Source organism: Pongo pygmaeus, chromosome 17, assembly GCF_028885625.2.
Source record: "Pongo pygmaeus isolate AG05252 chromosome 17, NHGRI_mPonPyg2-v2.0_pri, whole genome shotgun sequence".
In the NCBI taxonomy this organism is placed as follows: domain Eukaryota; kingdom Metazoa; phylum Chordata; class Mammalia; order Primates; family Hominidae; genus Pongo; species Pongo pygmaeus.
This window is the reverse complement of record NC_072390.2, coordinates 48,541,840-48,559,017: the sequence shown is the minus strand read 5'-3', so window position 1 is coordinate 48,559,017 and position 17,178 is coordinate 48,541,840. Positions and strand designations below refer to the sequence as shown.

General features: G+C 33.4%; 1 protein-coding gene across 9 annotated transcripts in view; it reads left to right on the top strand.

Annotated features, from left to right (window-relative positions):
* Positions 1 to 17,178, top strand: part of NOL4 (nucleolar protein 4) — a 376,171-nt gene that overhangs the window by 165,960 nt on the left and 193,033 nt on the right. The window contains exon 1 of one of the 9 annotated variants that reach the window (XM_054460896.2): positions 7,328 to 7,380. The exons of the other annotated variants lie outside the window; for them this stretch is intronic. The gene's annotated coding sequence lies outside the window, so the exon portion shown is untranslated. Of the gene's footprint in view, positions 1 to 7,327; positions 7,381 to 17,178 lie in introns of those variants that run through there. 9 annotated transcript variants of the gene reach the window in all.

The window sequence follows — 17,178 nt, the reverse complement described above, 5'->3', positions numbered from 1 at the left end:
TAAATCAGTAATGACTTTAAATGTAAATGGATTAAACTCCCTGATCAAAAGATATAATTTGCTGAATGGATTTAAAAAGTCAAGATCAAACTATATGCTGTCTACTAGACTAACATTAGATGTTAAGGACACACATAGGCTGAGAGTCACAAAGGTTAAAAACATATTCTATGCAAGTGATAACTAAAAAAGAGCAGAGGTGCTATATTAACATCAAAAAACGAGACTTTAAAATAAAAATTGTTAGAAGAGACAAATAATAATATCACATAATTATAAAAGGGCCAATTCACCAAGAAAATATATAATATTTTATAAATATTCATGCACCCAATATCAGAGTTCCCAATAGATGAAGCAAACATTGGCAGAATTGAAGGAAGGAACATACAGCAGCATAATAATAGTAGGAGACTTCAATACCCCACTTTTAATAATGGATAGAACAACAACCAAACAAAAGATGAATAAGGAAATAGAGGACTTGAGCAATTCTATAAGCTAATTGGACCTAACCTACATATAAAGAACACTCCAGTCATTCTTCTCAAGTGCACATGGAACATCCTTCAGAATAGACCTCATGTTAGGGTACAAAACAAGTCTTAACATATTTAAAATGATTGAAATTATACCAACTATCTAGCATTTAAAAATAATTATCTGAGAATTTGCTTGCATCACTTACAAGTATGTGAATTTCCAGTATTCATCTTTAACATTCACTTTCATTTTACTCATAAACATGAATAAATTAAAAAATGAACCCACATCCATGTTGAAGTATACTTGATTGTCAGTTGCAGTCATCTTGATTGTCATTGCCTACAAATATAATAGTTTGGTAAAAATCAATATGAGTTCATGTCCTTCGCCCACTTTTTGATGGGGTTGTTTGTTTTTTTTTGTAAATTTGTTTGAGTTCATTGTAGATTCTGGATATTAGCCCTTTGTCAGATGATTAGGTTGCGAAAATTTTCTCCCATTTTGTAAGTTGCCTGTTCACTCTGATGGTAGTTTCTTTTGCTGTGCAGAAGCTCTTTAGTTTAATTAGATCCCATTTGTCAATTTTGGCTTTTGTTGCCATTGCTTTTGGTGTTTTAGACATGAAGTCCTTGCCCAACAGACACTTATCAAAAGAAGACATTTATGCAGCCAAAAAACACATGAAAAAATGCTCACCATCACTGGCCATCAGAGAAATGCAAATCAAAACCACAATGAGATACCATCTCACACCAGTTAGAATGGCAATCATTAAAAAGTCGGGAAACAACAAGTGCTGGAGAGGATGTGGAGAAATAGGAACACTTTTACACTGTTGGTGGGACTGTAAACTAGTTCAACCCTTGTGGAAGTCAGTGTGGTGATTCCTTAGGGATCTAGAACTAGAAATACCATTTGACCCAGCCATCCCATTACTGGGTATATACCCAAAGGACTATAAATCATGCTGCTATAAAGACACATGCACACGTATGTTTATTGCAGCACTATTCACAATAGCAAAGACTTGGAACCAACCCAAATGTCCAACAATGATAGACTGGATCAAGAAAATGTGGCACATATACACCATGGAATACTATGCAGCCATAAAAAATGATGAGTTCATGTCCTTTGTAGGAACATGGATGAAATTGGAGATCATCATTCTCAGTAAACTATTGCAAGAACAAAAAACCAGACACCGCGTATTCTCACTCATAGGTGGGAATTGAACAATGAGAACACATGGACACAGGAAGGGGAACATCACACTCTGGGGACTGTTGTGGGGTGGGGGGAGGGGGGAGGGATAGCTTTAGGAGATATACCTAATGCTAAATGACGAGTTAGTGGGTGCAGCACACCAGCATGGCACATGTATACATATGTAACTAACCTGCACATTGTGCACATGTACCCTAAAACTTAAAGTAGAATAATAAAAAAATAAAATAAAAAATAATAAAATAAAATAAAATAAATGATGAACAGATAAAAAAATCAATGTGAGTATTCTGAAAGAATCAATTGGATATATGAAATTTATAATAGAGTATTGAATATTTTATAATTCAAAAACCGTGTTAAAAATCTTTTATATCAGTATAATTGTAATATTGCTCCCCCTTTTTTGGAAACTGGTTATTAAACATTTATCAGCATAGAACTGATATTACCATTTATCTGTTTCCTGTATGTTCCTAACATTATTTTCTTAAGTATGTTTCTTAAGTCTGGACATTGTGTATGAAAAATAGTAGAGTGATAATAGAGAGGGTCTTAGGAATGTTATCTGTCTCAGAGACAATTTTCCATCTTTCAGCAGATAAGGGGGCACAGATTATTTGAATTAAATTAAGTATTGAACTGGCTTGATGCTGGGTTTTAGTTCTTATAATAAGCTTTTTTCTCCATATGTTTCCTTCCACTCATAGGGTCTAACCTACTGGTGGTCCCAACTGAGAGCCAGGACTCCTCATAAAAGCTCTTCCTTCCTAATGGTCCTTGGCTTTTTAGTTTAGAACTGAGAGTACAGCAAACACTACTGTATTTTTTTTCAACAGTGTTCTGTTTGTCTCATTTGTCTTTTGCTCTTGGCAATTTAAGAATATGCAAAGCCTTGAAGGCAAATCCATAGAATGGTGATCTCACTTCTCTGCTACTACCTTCTCTCTGTAATCTTGACTACTTAACATCATTGCTACCATCTTCAATCTGAAATCCATTTTTTCTTCAGTATTTTAAGAGTTCCAGAAGTTCTCTACCTATTAGCAATGTATGTTCATATTCTACATCTCTCTTTTCACACCAAAATTGGTGTTTTCCTTGAGGAAAATATCTGCTTACAGAATGTTGGTTCACATTTCTCTGATGTCCTTCCCTCAGGGATCTTGGGCTCTCAAGTCCTAGTTCTCTCTTAGCTGTCTGATGCCTTTAAATAGATTTTAATCATCTATATTTCAAAATTAGCTTTCCTGGTTATTCTCATTGGAAACATTGGACTGCTCCAATCTATTCCATTATGACTGTATCTACATGCTCGTTAGATGATTTCATACGCCTACCTCCCTGTACCGGGAAAAAGTTCTCTCCTAGATTCTCTCGTAGCATTCTGTGTATAATTTTATAAAAATAATTAGCACTTTGAATAGTAAAGTCTTATGATTTTGTCCATCTGTACTATAATACTAGACCATGAGCTTCTAGAAATTAAATACTATCTTATTTTTCTTTGTATTCCTAATACATTGCACATGATTGCTGCTGAATAAATGATTGTTTAATAAATAATTTAAAAGTGCAGGAATAGATTTGTAGATTTCTGGACCAAACAGCCAATTACTTACCTGACAGATACTCCAAAGTTTGTTTTCCTCTATGTTTGTGTTTAAAACATTTTCCTTAACTTCTTTCAGTATTGTACAGCTTTTTAAAAAAGATTTAAATGTTTAAGCCATCTCGAATTTATTTTGCTGTACAAATAAAGTGAGTTATAATTATCTTTCTTTAGTTGTTTTTTATCTTAGGAAAAAAAAGACAATGGTGTCAAAAGTAAGGGCAATTTACTTTTACTTTTATAGATCAACTATGTATTACCCCATTTGCTAGAATAACATGCTTTTTAACTAAAGGAATATTTTTGAGCATTGTAAACCTATAATGAATTAGTTATTAGACAAATTTATATTTCTCTCCTGATACTTTAGTATCCTTAGTATTTATTCACTTTGTTTTATTAGATATTAAATTATATACATGGTGTGAGTAAATGCTAGTTAATATTCAGATAAGAACCTTTTTACATATTTAATCCTCATTAGATTTTTACTACTCCCTGTATGAAGCCTTCCCATATTCCTTAGGAGAGAGTTAGCCACTCTTTTTCCTAGTTGCATGGTGCTTTCTTTGTAGCTCTTTTATGGCTCTTATCAATTTGCATTAAATGTATCTGTTTAAAATTAAAATGTTATCCCTATTTCTACTGCCTTTCTTATTCCAAAATTTGAATTTATTTTCCTCTGAAGCACTAATACTTAAAATACATTCATTTCCCCTGCCTGAAAACACACACACGCACACTCTCACATACTATCAGGGAGAAACTTCCTTATAGTAGACATTTCTCTCTGTTTGGTTCGCTATCATATCCCCAGCACCTAGAGCAGTGCCTGGCACATAGACTATGCTGAGTGACTGTATGCTTCCTGCATTAAATTGTGAACTCACTGAAGACGGGCACAGTGGTCTAAGCCTTTGTATCCCAGCACCTACTACAATATCTAATAAAGCAGATGCTAAATCAATTTTCTAATAAGTGATAACTCATTCTCTTATAAAACTAAAGGAGATGTTATTGTTATTCACAGTCAAAGATAATCCTACTTATGTTGTTTACTTATTGTTTAGCAAATAATTCTTAAAATATAGAGTATACAATAACATGATATATTTAAAATTTACTTCATTGATTACTTGAATACATATTTATTTATTGAATTTTATAAACCAATAATAATTATGTAGACAGATTTACATTGTTCTTCTGACACATTTAGAATTCTAAAGTATTGTCTATTCACTTTGCTTCATTAAATATTACAGTCATATAGATTTTATTAAAAATATTTATTTTTATTTATTAAGTATACACCTGATAGCAGACTTTGTATTAAGAACAGGGGAGACAAAGCTGAATAATATTTAGTCCCTGTCTTCAGGTCCTAAATGACACCTAACATTTACATAGTATTTTCAATATGTCAGGCATTATTATGAGAAATTTATACATATTTACTCCTTGAATTCTCATAAAGGTACTATTATTATGTCCATTCTGATGGTGAGAAAACTGAAGCAGAGAGAGATTAGTAATGCAGTTTGTCATTAGAGTCTGTGTTCAGTGTCTAGCCAAAGTCTAGAGGCTGTATCCAAGCCTTTCCATGAAAGGCGGCTTTTTAGAAAAAAATTGTTCTCAACTCCCCATTTGTTCCCCTTACTATAGGCTCCAATATTTCAGTCTTTTTACTCAGAACTGCCTTGGGGTTTATATTTAAAGCTTGTTTTGTGAAAAGTGCTGTTCTTCCTACTCTCATTTTTCCTATTTCCCCTAAGACAAACATATTATTATAATTTACCAGATCTACTGAATATTATGTTGAAAAATTAGGGCTTATAAAAATAATACATGAGAAAAAATTTAAAAACTATAAAATTTCTTGCAGTAGTGATTTCTGGCATTCATATAACCTTAGTTGTTTATAACTCACTTTTAACATCCAAATCTAAGTTGTGGCACACTCACTATAACTACTTAAATAATTTTTTCTACAAACAATATTGTCTTCTTGGGGAAGCTAGACAATATATAATATGATTGATGTCCAGATAGTCAGTCCTAAAGGAAGAGCAGATAGTAACCTTATCTATTATAGCAGTAAATTATTTCAACACATTTTTAACTAAGAAATTATTTAGAAATAAATAATTCTGGTTGATTGATTTTGAAAGTAAACCATATGTTGTTTACATGTGTTGGCATTTATCCAGTTTCCCTGAATATGAGAGTGAATTTTTTTTTTCAAAAAAAGAAAGCCCTTTACTAATTAGATAATAATGAACATAATGAAAACAGGTGCTGTAACTTTTTGAATTATGAGGATGCATCTTCAGAGCAAGCTCTGAAAAGAGGATCATGAGGGGAAAATTATCTGCATATATTGTGAAGTGGGTACATATGTATCCTGGAGATATATTCCATGGCACACATTAGCAAAAATTTAACAGCATTTTTTACTATGATGGAAATAACAAATACAAATCAAAATGAGTTTTAAAATATGCTGTCTCTTTTAAATGAACTACTAAATGTAAATACATGCATTATGTGCAATAATGAGATTCTAGTTAATATCATAAAGCTTTTCAAACGCATTAAGGTGACAAGCAAGAAGTAACTAAAGATAGCCCTATGATTTTCTAGAAGGCCAGTGTGGCATTGAATTTAACTAACATATAGATCCTCACACCTCTGAGTGACAGTGACATCCATAAAGTCCTGTTCGCTCTCAGCACTTGAAAGAATAGATGTAGATGATATAGATTCTATTGCTTCAGCCACAAAGGAGAATAATTACAGCCAGTGGGGGAAGGGTGGTATGCAGGAATAGACGCTCCTAACATAAAAGGTTGAGAAATAGAAAAGATTACAGGGAAATTAAGGAGTAAAGAGGACAGGTCAGATGACTCCCTGGGTGAGAACCTGAATCAGAGTGATTGAGTAAACTGAACCTCTGCTGCTGGGAGGGGAAAACTTTTCCTGCCCTGTATCTTTCCTTCCAATTGAAAAGGATGTACTCGTTTGAATCGCAGTAATGTTTCTGAAGAAAAATGAATGTTCAATGTTCAAAATAGAACTATTACAGTATACTGTCAACTGTTTAAAATATATATTAATGTACGTGTTCATTATTTTCCAAAAAATTTAACTGCCATGTTTGAAAATAACATATGAAATCTGCCCTCCTACAATATGGCTTGATACTAGATCTTTTCTGCTGTGGCACAGGCACTTAAATTCCACTTATAATTATTTTTCTAAATGATTAGCAGTTATTGTGATTATTCTCTGGCTAATATATGTATGCAAAATGTGGCTGCAGGATTTGCTTTTGTTAGCATACCCCTCCCCCACCCTGAAACCTCAAGGCTCCAGACGTTGACGCTGGAGAGAGAAAATGGATATGTGTGTGTGTGTGTGTGTGTCTGTATCTAACCTTCAAGTTGATACAATGGTGATGATATACAAACAAAAAAAGGTAAAGCTTCTCCTTGATAGTGCCATTCTCAACTCATTATAATCATTTTTAAAAATCTAAAAGTAAGCAAAATGCTTTTAGTTTAAATGGGGGTAGTGTTTTAACAAAGCTACACAGAGTATTTAAACTGGAAAATTATTAAAACTGAAAATGGCACTTTTATTAAATAACTCTGTGATCTTCCAGCCATGTTCTTAACCAGTGATCTCCCTATAGCAAAATGTACAGATAATCAACAACCCAGTCTGACAGTAAACTTGTTGGGAGATTAAATCCTCAAGGAAGGAGCCCATAGCCCTGGAGGAAGACTGAGTGCATGTTTCCCTGAGTCTTTGAAGGCTCATCTCAGTAGTCCCACTGCTAGAATGTGCTCCGTTGTCATAGCAACACCATCTCCTGCTTCATACGGGAAAGATTAGCTCTTACTGTGCAGAGGAGAGAATTTAGGGGAAGTCAGACTAATCCCTGGGTGCACTTCGAGAGAAAGGTTGGACCTCGCCTGAGGGATGCTGGATCTGCAATGATAGAATTGGCCTGCCACAGACATTGGTATTTAAGTTGAAGAGCAGAATTCACAGTAAGTGTCAGCTCCTCCAGAGTAGAATATTGATGAATGAGGTTTGTCTAAGTCTTGTTGAAGACTGTCCCATGAAGCAGTAGAATGACAGGAGTAGACTCTGATAAATGCCAATGTTTTCCTAGTTCAGTTGTTATTTAAAGGTTTGACCAGATTAGAAACTTGAAGAAAAATTTTAGGTACTTTTGAAATATCCATCTAAAATCTCAGGAGCATGGTAAAATTAGATAAGCAAAAAGAATATATTATATGCTTTTGGCATTTAATTTATTTACTCTAGATTGTTGTGCATTTAAACCTAAAATTCCATCAAGAGAGAGAAAAAATATTCATGGAAAAATCTGCATGTGTAAGCAAGTTGTGTTTCTTCAACACCAAAAGTGATGAAATTTCATTTTAGGTTTGTAAATGTCCTTTTCCAATTATGCATACATATTTTAAAAATCCATTTAGAAGTATGCAAGTGGTATGGTTTTTTAGGTCATTATAATATGATGAAAAGGCATTTTTGAGTGAAGAGCAATTAATATAGCTCTTCTGTTTGGTGCTGGTACTTCAACTTTTCAGCATAAGGCATGTGCAATGTGTATACCTTTCAGGATTTTTTGTTGATTGCCTCAGATGGATTTTGTTCTGGGGGGATGTCTATGTCTATGTGGGTTTGTTCATTTTCTTTTCCTCTTTGGTTTGTGCTTACACAATTCCTTCCCCAATTCTTACGAAGCATATGATTTTTAGCTTAGAAGCTAGAAACCTTGTATGAATTTTAAATATTTGATATTAGTATCTATTGTGAAAATATCTAGTCTTTCAAAAACTTAATTACCTCAAAAGACACTTTAATCCACATACAAAATTGAAAAGAATTTTTCAAAACTATGTAGATTTTACATATTATATTAATGTATAACCCTTGTGTTTATGACTATCAATGTGTATTTCCCTGGATGTATTTATTTTGTATTTAAAACATTCATGATGAAAATTGTATCAGGCTACATCCGTGATACATGATGTTTTTTAATTGTTTCCATCATGTCTATGTATTTATAACATATATTTAGAAACTGGGATTGTTTCCTCTGTGTAAAATCCGGCTAGTAATGTACTACACACTACAAATAACAGTACAGTCTATGCTAAATATAGCTATTATCATAAAAACATTTAATTGCCAATTGAAGTGTGCTGTTTTAATTTCTCAGAATAGACAGACTTGGGTGTTGCTGCAAAAACAGAGCACAGATCACACATGCACTTCTTTTCCCTGAAACTTAATGCTAGAAGAGACCATTGGTCCTAGAGTTGAACAGGTATATTAAAATGTTGGATAAAATTATTATCTTCATATGTTAGGAAGTACACACAAAACCAGAAAGGTCATATTTTGCTTAATAGCATTGAGGTTGTAACTATGCAGAACCTGGTACTCTTAAGAAAATGGAGACAAAGCAGGAAGTCAGGGAGTCCCTCTCAATGAATGATCATAAATTATTCCAACAACCTCTTTTTGGTGATTTCTATTAGTAGTTCAGGATAGGACCCTTAAAAATTACGAAAGGAAAGAGATAATTGTGTTCCTTTTGTCCTTCCCAGAGAACAAACTAAAGTAGCTTATCTCCCTTCATAGACTTTGGATAGCAAGGAGAGAAACCAATGACTTTATTTCAGGAAGAGTGAAACTTAGAGGGTCACTGCAGGAGGCAGGGAGCAGAGTTAACAAAATAGGACTAGGAAAGAAAAAGAATAGCTAAGAAAAAAATGGGCACCATTTATTGAGCTAGCAGAGCAAAGTATATATATATATATATATATGATAATTAAATAGTAAATTTTAAAAATGGTCAGGGACTTAGCCAATTTACTACCTTAACCAAAGTTTTTCAATAGGTATTCCTAACCAGTTAAAATAAAATTTTATGTTTCTTAGAATTCTCCATTCCCTGTCTTCTGTGCTTATGCCTTTTGAAAATATAGTGGTGGCTGACCTAGACACAAATGCTGGCTGTCAACTGAAGAGTGGCAGGGATTTGTAATCTCTCTTAGGCAAGTTTTGGTTTGGCCCCGTCTGCTCTTCTAAGGTATTGCTTGGTGAGGACCAGGTCATCCTCCATAGTCAGATTCTGTCTTGAAAGGCAATGCTTCAGGAATCTAGGAAAGAAGTTGATATTTTCTGAACTGGTCTCGGAGTTTGGAATGGCATTTGGAAAGTCCAGGAGTCATTTTAAGAGTAAAAATCTGCAGTCGCCAAGGTCTTCTGAAAGCTCTGGGATTATTAGGTGATACGGAAATGGTCTGAATTTTTGCATGGGAAACCGGAGTACAGAAAAGGGCAAGAGGAAGGAATGGACAGGAAATTTACAACAGAAACCTCTGCTAGGGAACACTCAACAAACAAATACATGAAGCATTAATGTATATTTGCATAATGGTATAATGGTCTGTTACATAAACTAAGGATAGTTTCTAAAACTGCCCATTGTGATTGATGGTTGATGTGTGTATTTTAAAATATATTGAAAATAAAAATATTATTCAGCACAACAGATAATACTATAATATGAACACGTTTTGTATTTGCTTTTAAAAATCAGATTAATGTTTGATTTGATTAAATACTTTGATACATTGTTAAGCTAGAAGGGCCACTTTAGAGGACTGTTAAATAGCAACAATTTCTATTTCTTAAATTTTGGGATTTATGCTGCCGTGAAAATTTTTTCTCTATATGCTATAAGTTTGACTTCATATGTCTCAGGAAAATTATGTAAGATGCTAAATTTATTTGTTTTCTTAAAGTTGCATGTAAGCAAATTGATAACATGGTGTGTGGGGATAGCCAGAGCAGTTGTTGAAATTAGGTTGTAGAAAGAAAAGAATGTCAGACTGGGATATGTTCTTTTGATGACGTATACTTTTGAGGGCAGATAGGGGTCAATGGGCATTTGTGAACCAGGAATGAGAAGCAGAAGCAGTGCTCTGTTAAGATATATTTATTCTTCAAATGTTGAGTAAGATGAATAAATGGTAGGGGTAATAATTGGGGAAGGCAATTAGGACTAAGAGCCTAAACTAGTATAGAAACACTAGAAATTAAGAGTAGAAAATAAATGGGAAAGAAATCATAGGCATATAATCTATGGAATTTCATTTATTAATTTATTCAACCAAAATTGATTTGGCAGGCCAGGCTCATGGCAGGCAGTGGCTCATGCCTGTTAGCCCAGCACTTTCGGCGCCTGTTGCAGAAGGATCACTTGAGGCCAGGAGTTCAAGACCAGCCCGGTCAACAGAGTGAGACTCTGTCTCAAAAAAAATTAATACAAAATAAAAGATGATTAATTTGGCTTCATCCAAATAACAGATGAAAAGATAGATGATAAGAAGGACAGAGCAAAATACTAATGTTCAAGATTTCATAAAAACACTCAGTCTGGTGAGCATGACCAATGGAAAATTGTATTATTTTGTAGTGGGCAGTGTGATAAAGTAAGCACAGAGGATAGTCTTGGCCCATGACTGGGTAGCATTAAAGAAAGAACCTTCAAGACTGAAAATGCATGAGTGCCATTATAGACACGGGAAAGTCTATAGAAAGAGGGAGTTTTTGAAGAGAACAGTGGTGTTAATGTGAGGCAGGAACGAATTTGATTTTAGACATCTTAAGTTTGATGTTTAAGTCTTTAAAAGCATATATTGCATTGAATTATAATGGCTAACTTACTCATAATGTAGATCATTTACAAATGTCTGTTTTAGGTTACATTATTGCATAAAATTTCAAAGCATCTTTAGCATTCATTGGACTACTCTATATGTTGTTTCCTCTTTAATATTGGTATATAGCATTTAGAGTATATGAAAACTTGTCATGTGTTTTTCATTTAAAGTTTACAGCTTCTTAGTATAACAAAAAATTTATCTTTTATTACTGGAGTCTGACAGTTCTAAAATTTAATAACTTTTAATTTGGGAACTTTTATACTTTTGTTCTTGGCATTAATATATGATAAAAATAAATTTGAGGCAAAGGAAAAAAGTATATATTCAGCTGAGTTTTGGGAAAAGCATTTTGTAGTAATTATCCAATTAGTTAAAGATAAAAGTATTTTATTTTCTTTTCATATGGATAATTGCTATAATTTTATATAATTGTGGTCCTGAAATGATCGTAATTATAATAATTACAATAACAACCTCAACAATTAACAGTTATTTGGTACTTTATAGTTTTTAATTGATGGAGAAATAAAACAATTCTAACAAAAGATCCCTCTGTACCTACTTAAAAGAAAGAGAGATAACACAATTTTTTAGAGTTAAGTGACATAAAAGTTACTATGAAGTCTGAACAGAATTTCATACACATACACAGTAAAGTGAGAAGAATGAGAAGTTACAACTTCTCTATCTTCTTGATAGATATGGATGCAACTCTTTTTATTTATCCCATGAGAGAGACCCGTAAGCTAATTCTGGAGGTATACATTTACAGTTTTAGTGGTCAGAAGTCCCTAATCTTGAATTAGAAAGTCAAAAGGTTGGGCCTTTTATTCAGGCCTGTATGTTTTTGAGATGGCACCCTAAAGAGGAAAACACACTGAAGAGGGTATTATGATGAAGAGGCAACTGCCTCCCTGCTTCAAAGAAAACTTATCCCTTAACCCTTACACTGTGCACCCTTTAATTTACATTATCTCATTGGACTATCACAACACTGTAAGACACATATAATTACTATTATGTCCCAGATTTATGAGTGAGGAAACTGATGCTAAGAAAGATCAAGGAATATTTTTAAAGTTATATAACTAATAAACAGAGGCTAATTCCAGCTCATTCTGCACCTCACATTGTCATTTCTTACGATGCATTGTAGATAGTCATTCTTGTATCCTACAAGAATAGGTAAAGAAAAAATTATTTTTATTGTTTTTTCTTGGGTACCTATGTATAACTTTGATCTCTGTAAAAATAAGCAGATTATTGGTCATAGTCTGTTATCTCACAAAAATTCATCCTACTCTAGGAAGAGGAAAATTATAAAGATGATTGGAGCTTTAATAGGAAAACTACTGCCTTAGGATGCAAAAGATTATCCATTCATCCATCTATACATGCATACATACATATTTGCATACATACATAAATTCATTTATTTGTCATTCATTCAGTGAGCATTTAATAAACTCCTACTATGGACCAGCTTTTGCCAAAGCACACTGTAAGTATATGAAGAAAATCATGCACACTGTAAGTACATGAAGAAAATCAGAGGCTTTGTCTCCCTTCAAAGATAATACTACCTTCCGTGATGTGGACCAGGTACTGGGCTAGCTACTCTGCAAACATGAACTCATTTATTTGTAACACGTGTACTGTAATGTAAATCCTACAGCTGCCCCTGTTCTCCTTATAAGGAAACTAAGGCTCAGAGAGATTACGTCCAAACCACACAGGTTGTGAATGACAGGACTAAGTTCTGATTATATGTTTTTCTGACTGCTGAGATCATGGTCTTAACCACAATGTAATTTGACCTATTTCCCAAGTGTGAAAAATGTCATGATGAAGATTAGTGCAAGATATAGTGCTGACAGAAAGGAGAATGTGAGACAAGTTGGCAGTGATCGTCTGGGAAGGCTTTAGCACATGAGATTTCTCTTATTTGTAATATGGAGATAACTAGTTCATGGAATTGTTTGGGGAATTAAAGGAAATAACTAATATAAAGGAACTTGCTGCACTGGATGCTTAATAACTGAAAGCATCCACTCATTATCACTTATCTACCAATTTCAGTTTCAATTACTGGTCACATTTCTTTTTCTTGCCTTCCTGCTTTGATTGGTGTTTCAGAAGCATTTAGTCTATTAATATACATGTTACCTCTCCTACACTTTTCTTAAAATTTTGGAATACGATTAAAGATCAACAGACAACTTTTCAATGTTTGATCATTCATGTGAATCCACTGGGATTCATAGTTGGGATAGGAATCATGGGCATATTCCTCTCAACTTTAGAAAATACCGTCATGTTTTCTGGCACAGTTTTATTCTTTACTTGCAGATAGAAAGGGGTTTGGTGGGAGGGATGTCTTCAGAGTTTTTCATCTGGGAAAACAAGCCATCATTACTGGCTAGGGAGCTTGCCTCTTTGTGTATATAGCCTTATTCAAATATGTGATTGCAGAGAAGAATGGGTTGCAGAGAAGTGTATGAAAATTAGAGTAAGGAAAAGGCAAAGTGTATAGTCAGCTCTTAAAAGAGTCAATGAGGTCAATATCTGAGCCCAAACATCAGAATTTACTAAAGTATATTCAGAACTTTGTATTTATAGAAAAAGTCTTCATTTTTTGCTCCTGACTTCATGCCTATGTATAATTTTATATTGCTGCCTGAACCTATATTTTTGTAAATCACATGCATAACTTCATGCAACAGAAAACTGTTTAAAGATTATTATTTTGTGATACAATAAATTATATCCCATACCTTTTAGTAAAATCTATCTATAGCAGTTATAAACTGTAGCCCTGTATAATAAATATTAAGAACAATAATCAACATTACGATATGGCTAAATATGACTTGTAGAACAAACCCAAGGTGTATTTTAAAAGTAGAATAAGAAATTAACGTTGATTGATACTGTCTGTAACTTCCAACTTTGTTTAATGTCGGTCACCCCAACTACTAAAAGGTTAAAACTTAAAAAGGAAGAAAAAAAAGAAAATCTATAATGCTTTTCTAATGCTTTGAAAGAAGTTTAGAAATTTAGAAAATCCCAGAAGCCAGGGCTTTATTAAAGAATGCAGCAAATGTGAATTCACTTCCTAGAAATTGCTTTAAGCATGTAAGAAATTTAAGGGTGATAACGAAGTGGCTTTTTTTTTTCACTTTAGCTAATAAGATCCCCATGGATAACTATTTTCCATATCAGGAAAGAGACATGTGCTTCCCTTCACACCTGCCACATAGAGGAGTATATTAAGGATTTTCTTTGCCTTTAGTTCTTTCCTCTGTTTGCCATTCTTCACAGTAGGGATTGGGGGTAAAGGCCCAAGGATGTGATTTTTTTCACTCAGTTTTTCTTACAACTGCTCACGGCATTGTTCCCAAGTTCTTCTCTTAAGCTGAGAATTTTAACCTTTTACTTTAGCCTTGCTTCTTTTTGACCTCAAGACTTGATTTTCTTAGTGGCTCATGCTGTCTTAAAATTTATATCATAGTTTTTATCATCTCAAGAAAAGTAACAATGCTGGGACTAACATTATTAGTAACTCTTATTTTAAATATTTGGGTTCAGAGGAAATAGTAATTGAAAGCAAAATATATGTTATTGGACCTGCAATGGAAAACTCGATTTATAATCTGGAAAATTTTTTCATCCTAGAATATTTTTGATTATCAGACAAAATTATCTGGAGTGTTCCTTGCCAGCTTAAATGTTCTCTGCACCCATTTCTAATATTTTAAAGAATAAACACTTCTTTTACTAATTTTATAATTAAAGGACATGAATATAAAATATATTTCTGACCAAATGTATATGAGCAATTTTTGCATGGGATTGCCCTGAATTCTGGGCTGTATCAATGTCACCAGAGCATATCTTACATGGTTCTTTTCGTTGTTTATCCTCCGTGATACCTAAGTTAGAAACACAAGGAGATTCCATTAAATGATACAATTGAATCATTTTTCATATCCCTGCAGCATAAGGAAGTGGAAAGTACACAGACTATGGCTTAACACACTATCTCTGTTCGTATCTCAGACTCACATTTCCACAATGGTTTGTGCACCCATGTACTAATGGGCTAAGAACCCCCACCTCGCATGTTGTTTTATTTCAAAGTCAATTGATTAATAAAGTATATTAATAAAATATAGATTTGTTTTAAAAATACATATTCATGATTGAAGCATTTTTCCTCAGTAAAATAGCTTCAATCACTTCAAAATAGTTTCTATTTTGAAAATAGCTTCAGTCACCTCAAAATAGCTTAATCCTCAAAATAGCTTCTATCAGCAATATAAGATTAATAAAATATTACATATTCATGTGAAGTATATAGTCATGAAAAAATTCCAAAAAGTACCAAAATGTGTAAAGAGAAAGGAAGGGTCCCCTATTCTTCACTCCCAATCTACTGTGCCCCCAACAGTAATCTCCATTAACAGTTTGGTATGTACCTTTCCAAACGAGAGATAAATAGATCAATCAATCGTTTTTATTAAAAATATAGTCACCAAAATTTTGAACACAGATGCTTCTCAACTTACAATGTGATTGCATCCCAACAGACCTATTGTAAATTGAAAATATTCTGAATGAAAATGGGTTTTATATGCTCAATGTACTTAACACCATATCTTAGCCTAGCCTACCTTAAAGATGCTCAGAATACTTACATTAGCCTACAGTTAGATGGAGTTACCTAACACAAAGCCTGTTTATAATAAAATGTTGAGTATCTCATGCAATTTATTGAATGCTGAGCTGAAAGTGAAAAACAGAATGGTTGTATGGGTGCTCAAAATGCGGTTTCAACTGAATGTGTCTTGCTTTCACACCATCATAAAGTCAAAAAATTGCCAAATTGAACCATTATAAGTCAGGAACCGTCTGTATATGTTTTTCATTTATATCATGATTTTGAATCAGTTGTTGGAAAGAACATTTTGCCAATGTTTTGCTGATGTTTTCATTGTGTTTAAACTAGCTGTTACTACAAAAGAACTAACAATTTACAGGCTAAAGAAAAGTGGAATGGGATTGACCACACACTTATGTTTTTGGAACCATTCATTAATTGTGGCAAGGGTTTTGCTGAAATGACAAGTAAATGCACATCTTAACTTTATACAGAAATGGAGGCTAAGCCAAATAAAGACTTGCTCTTAAAATATTGGTCTGCAAATGTCTGCAGAGCTGAAATGTGTAAATTAGAGATTCATTGAAGTCTGCTAGCCAAAAGTGAAAATGAAAGTGCTTTCAGCTTGCTAATTAATGCTGCCTGTGGAATTTGCAGGGGAAAAAAAAGCCACCCAGACCTATGAGCAAAAGCAGTGATCTGGTTGTCAAAAGAATTGTGTCTCATTCTATTATGCTACTCAATATGGAACCCTCAGTAATAAACCTGTCTTTTATCCCCAATGTAACCACTTACAATTAGGTGATATATTCTCTACCTTGTTATTGTGTGACAATAAGACGAGGGAAAAGAATATCCAAAATTGATCAAATTCCAGAATAAGATATGATATAACTATAATATATAGCTGAAATTTTAATGTTCTGATGTCTATATTGTTTATCTATTTTACATTTTGTTTCTTTTATTGATACATAATTCTTCACATACTTATGTGATACTTGTATTTTTTACATGCATAGAATGTATAATGATCAAACCTGCTTATTTGGGGGCACCCATCACCTTGAGTATTTATCATTTCATCACCTTGAAAAGGGTAACATTTCAAGTTCTCTCTTCTAGCTATTTTGAAATATACAGTATACTGTTGCTAATCATAGTCACTTTAGGCTGTTATCAAACATTAAAACTTGTTTTTCTATCTAAACTGTAAGTTTATACCCACTCATCTACCTCTTTTCATTTCCCCTACTCATTCTAACACACTTACCCACCTCTGGTATCTATCATTCTATTCTCTATCACCATGATACCAAGTTTTTTAGCTCCTACATATGAGTGAGAACATGCGGTATTCATCTTATTATACCTGCGTTCTTTGACTTAACATAATGACCTCCAGTTCCACCCAT